Source organism: Porites lutea, chromosome 11 (genome assembly GCF_958299795.1).
Source record: "Porites lutea chromosome 11, jaPorLute2.1, whole genome shotgun sequence".
Taxonomy (NCBI): Eukaryota; Metazoa; Cnidaria; class Anthozoa; order Scleractinia; family Poritidae; genus Porites; species Porites lutea.
Window position 1 is genome coordinate 16,984,151 of NC_133211.1, and position 5,858 is coordinate 16,990,008.

A 5,858-nucleotide genomic window follows, 5' to 3' on the forward strand; every position below is an offset into this window, starting at 1 on the left:
CTAGGAAATGGGATGCAAACATAACTAAATTATATTTTGCTGAAATAATGAGCTTGAAGTTTTTTAACACTTAAAACATCAGTCTCTACTAGTTAGGTGCAAATTAATTTTTCCCCTATTTTTTGAGAAGCCACATGAAACCCTCCAGTTAGAGAGTCACGTTTAGCTCTGTAACTAAACCTAAGTCAGTATAGGCTATGCACTTGGATCTGACCGACCATTTGAAAATTTTGTTATTTTGTTTCGGCTAAACGAGTCAGGGAAATAATGTAACCAAAATCAATAAAAGACCTAAACCTTTAAAGAAGCACTAAATAAAGATTTAAGCACATGTGCTTAAATAAAGATTTAAGCACATTTCAGTTATATATACCATCTTCAGTTTTTCTATACTTGCACAGGAATCTGTATTACAGTTTTTAGCCTTTGGGGTTTCATCACGTGTTTGGGAGGAGAGATTGCGTGACGAGCCAAAAGAATGTCTCTGTGGGACGAGAGGACCACTCAGTGCTGCTTTTAATCTTAGTCCGCAATCTATTAATCTCATTTTTACAGAGACCTGAAAAAGCTCTAGATGTTCTAAAAGAACACCAAGGGCTGTTTTTAACGTAGTCTGCGTTTTATACCTGTCTTGTAGGGGCCCCAAGTCCGTGTTTCAATGATATAACCAGTCTGCAGTCAGTGTTTTGGCGGCCATTGTATTAAATGAATGCAAATTTGATGGAATGAGTTACACACATACGATATTCATACAAGACCCTTTTGACCTGATGCAAATATGAATAAATATTTAAGACTACAGTATCTCGAGTTGACCAATTTAATTCTCTGCACTGACTACTCCTTATTTTAATCAAGTCAAGAAATCAAATTTCAGTCCAAATCTCAAATGAGAAGCGATGCGAAGCTAGCGTGACGAGCCGATATTTCGCGTTCAAAAGCTAAGCTTCATTTACGTTATTCCTTTTTGAAAGCGTCTCTCGGTGGTCTCTGTTCACTAACATTTAATTTCAAGGAAAATTAGCTTTTACTAGCAAATTAAAGTTGGTTGTGTCAGCTATCCGACTGAAAAAAAGATATATCAAATGGCAATTACAATGTATATGTTGTGGTTCAATTTTATCCTTGGTTTAAATTTTATTTTCCTTTGTTTTGGGGTTGGTAATATATGATAATAAGTTTGAAACAAAGGAAAATAAAATTTAAACCAAGGATAAAATTGAACCACAACATACAAGCTCATTCTCTCTTGGTAGTGAAGATGTTAGGCTTCATTCGACAAATCTACTTTTAATTAAAAATTAATGTGCCAGTCGAGGAAAGGTCTAGTTGAACCGTGGACATAAGGTTGCTGATTATGGAACTGCCTAATTTGTTTCTCCAGCGATGAACTCCTTCATTTAGACAAAACTCAATTCGTGCAATGTGAAAATCGAATCGGTTGAAATGAAAACTAATGCCGAGAATCTAAGTGCGAACGTTCAAATACTAGAAAGAAACTGCATTGGCAATCAATACCCGGTCAGAAAAAATATTCAATTTACAAAAGATCGAGACTTAACTTAACTTCCTTACCGTCTGCTTCATGCTTTCGCATCCGAGAAAATAGCGACCAAAGGCTGAAGTCTGCGTGTGCCGCACGAGGGCTTCGTGCCGATCCGAAACGAGGCTTTGAGCTGGTCGTTCCCAGGCGACTCTCCTGCTAAGTTCGAAGCGAGAGCGTCGGGTTAGGGTTGCAATAACCTGCCCAGTTTTACAGTGACATTTCGGTTGACAAGTTGAAAAATTGAAGTCTATCTAACTGGTAAATATAATTAGAATAACCTTACTGAAAGTTTCATGTACTCTTTCTTCAGAGTGACATTTGCTCAAAATAAAGAGTATTGTTGATGACATTTCCTTGAGTGGTTTTACTCATTATGAAAAGTACAATTTACTTAAACCTTGAGTAAGCTAGGTGACATTTTACTCAAAATAAGGCGTCATTGAGGATGCACTGCGATTTTTTGCTTTCACTCTGTATTTTGAGTTAAACTTACTCAAGTAAGGTTAGATTAGCAGTTGCTATTTTGTGGGCCAGTCTATTGTAATCAATATTTTTATCACATAAAGTTGAAGTTGAAGTGTTGAGTTGTTTCACTAACAGATGAGTTGCTTTTACTCATACTGTCGAGTACATTCTACTCAATATTGAAGCTTCCGTTTACTCACTATTTGATGTCATTGGGGATGCAACGTTTTACTCAATTTTTGGGGAGTTCTCAACTCGACTTTTTTTGCGGTGATACTTGTTATATCAAAAGCATTGTCTCATCAGTGATACGCGTCTGATGGCAAATATCAGCTCCGCTTCTTCTTTTGTACATCTTTACTAAAAGCTTTTAAGCTATATTAAAATATTTATCGCGAACAGTGTCGTTCACTCCCTACTGACATCTAAAACCGAAGAAAAGAGTCGAATTTTAAGTTTTGTAACCTTTCACCATCCGAGTCAACAGTCTTTTCTTTACCTTCTCAACCACGCATTAATGTCGATCGTTCTTGTAAGATCGACTAAAAAGCACATTATTCTCCTCCCAGACACTTCCGTTGACTGGCTTACCTCAGGATAAAATTATTAATGACATTGAACGTGCTGAACCCGCCTAGATCGGCTTCCGTATCTATTTTTGTTCGTTTGATTTGTTTAAACCGTTAAGAGCAAATGTCTGTAAAAATCGAGCAAAATCGAAATTTCGCGGCCACAGTCAAGAAATCATTTTCGCTCATATCTTGTCCATAGATAGGCATAAGTAAGTAACTAAACGTGGTGTACTTTGTTTTTCAAAAGGCCGCTTGGATTTGGAGAAAATCGACGAAATCAATTTTCGTGGTCGTCGACTTGAAAACAACCAAAATTTGAGGCAAAACGAGGCGGTCTCAAAACTTCGCACGCACGCACCGGCACATAGGAAGAAAGCGGGGTAAAATATTTCCCGATAAATCAATTTATAAAGGGTTCTACTTCTGGTTTGGTGATGAGTTCTTATCTTAACGATAATCTGGAAGATAAACAATGTTATTTTTGTTTGGGTTCTTTTTCGACTAAACGAAATTTAAATTTAGGCTGAAAGTTGCGTTTTATATTTTAGGCATGTGCTACACCTTGGTTTTGCCTGAAACTCAAGTCAGTTTTTATTTAAACATTGTGCTAAAATATATGTAAGAATTGACCTGGGTAATTAAATTTGTACTTCACACGAACCTTCTGAAGTTGAATAAATTTTGCTTGAAATATATATGAGACTTTTCAAGCAACCCGGTTGGTTGTTGCTCGACAAGTCACGATGGTTGGGCTCTCCAAACGAAACTTAACTCACAATCGCACTTGTATTAAAGACATTTGTACTGAAACGATAATTTTTGTTACCTCAAATGCGTTTTCCCGTTCTTGTCAACTGGCATTGCGCCTTTTTCCATGCTAATCAACCGAAGATCCAAAAACTCGAGGAAACATGGTGCGTGAAAATAACCTCAAACAGAACATGGCCTTTCTTTTCCGCAGTCACACTTTTACATCAGTTACACTTTTACATCCATTGCCAACTGCGGTTTTGATACTGAAACTTTCGGGCTGCCGATACCTCTTTGGTCATAAAAGTCTGGTCAAAAGTGTTGCGTGACAGTATTCACAGGCTTCCCAATCTAACCATTTGAGCGACCCCTTTTTTTAATATTCTCGTCAGAAGTAGCATAGTGCTACTAACAATCCAAATCATGTTTTTTTTTCTTTTTTTCCTAAGTTTTCTTGAAGTGTGCTTCCATACAATACTAAATAAGTCCAAAAATATCGTTTTTCACGTCAACTTTCCCCTGTTGCCTTGTATGTGCCTTTGATTGACTTGGGTCACCCGCCTATCGGAGCTTCCCTTAACAGGGAGAGGGCATGATCTCAGGCTAAGCTTCCCTGGAAGAGGCAACGTTTCACACATTTCCTTACTAAAAACATGGCGAACCGTTTGAATTACAAAAAGTTTGCTCGGCTAGATGGGTGACCCCCTTAGTCCAGTCACCCTTTTGTAATAGTAGGGTCAGCCTCCTAGCCGGGCCAACGTTTCTCCGTGGGCACTTTACGCGCTTTCCGTTGAACAAAAATTCCTGTTTGAAATTTCGGAAAAACCACGTGCCCAGTTGCAGAGACCAAACGGAAGTCACCGCGAGTTTGGTTATCGTGTTTGTAAGCATTATACAGATCATTGGTCCCAGGGAAAATAATTTTGTCAAATGGAAGGAGACATTTCGGTCCGACCGTCTAGATCAAATCCGATCCGTATCGGCAAAGGGCTCGCATAGCCAAGGCGAGACAATTAGAGCATGCGCGAAGGCCGGTTGGGGTCAATGTTTTTTTTTTCTCTCGGCTAGGAGGGTGACTCTCCTACACCAGACAGGTTTTCTCCATGTAAAGGGAATTAAAACATTCGGATACAAAACTTGTAATAGAGCAGGAATCAGAAAAAAATTCAAAATTCTCTTAAAACATAATATTGAAGCCCTTGTAATTGCGATCGAAAAGACTACTCAAGTTGCCCTGTGGATTGACCGAACAGTTGTTATAATTATATTGCGCCACAAAGAACTTAGTGATTTAGATAGCCTTAAAGGGTTTTCAATGTATTTAGGAGGAAACTGTCACTAGGTGCCCCTGTCAACTATCGCCTAACGCTACCACTACTTTCTTTACCCACATAGTTTTTCTCAGTTTTACTCTCGGTCATTTGCAATTTTCTGAGTGTGCGCTTTGGTACCGGTATTGAGACTGAAACTTGGTGGCTCGTCAGAGATTCATGATCAGAACTCTTGAAAAGAAAGTCTCCGACCATAACTTTCTCTGGCAGTCATCAAGGAAACGGATATTGAGGCTGCATCCACTTCTGGGTCCGTTCAATTCTCGAAAGTCCCGATAATTAACGGGCCGCTCAAGCTGTTGTTGTTTACATGCAAGAAAGAAATTTCAATAGTTTTTCATCTAACATGACAAAACTATCAGTTATTGAAAAAATGAAGTATTTTGCTAGCCAGGACCCGCGCTCCTCTTATTCCTTTTATTTCGATTTGAATATTTGATTTCGGGCCATAAAAGTTATAGGGACTTTGGACAAACGGGCCCCTGGTCCGTTGTCAATTACAAGAGGTTAGAGGTCAAATTACGAAATGCCTTAGCGCCAGCAGAATTTTGGAGCTCGAGAGTAGAAAAAGTAAAACAAGTGCCCCAAACTACAAAGGTAAGTTAATTTCTATTGCATGTTAGCAAATTAACTGTCGTACTATAGAGGTATATCACGTTTCTTCTCAAGAAATGCCAATGATCCCTTTCGGCAACAGCAAGCCGTTGGTGAATTATGCAATTGTGTCATATTTCACTCAAAATTTGTTCAAGTTCAGAAGGTTCGTCTGAAGCGCAAATTAAATTACCCAAGCCAGTTCTTACATATGTTTTAGTACAATGTTTAACTAACTTATAGCTTGAGTTTCAGGAAAAACCAAGGTGTAGCACATGCCTAAAAATTAAATCGCGACTTTAGGTCTAAATTTAAACTTCGTTGAGTTGAAAAAGAACGAAAACTAAACTAAAATTGTTTACCTTCCACATTATCGTTAAGATAAGAATTAACCGCCATACTAGGGCTAAAACCCTTGATTGAAATTGATGAGCGAGCAATTATTGTGCAATTGCGATAGGTTTTGTGCAGAGCCAGCGAGCAAGAAGCAGGAGCACACGTTACCTGCAGATTAGCCGATGGCAATCTGGAGCGGATTCGTCGATTATTCTCGAATTTATAGCGCTTCGTGTGAAGACGCGTGGAGATGGTCCGTTTGTT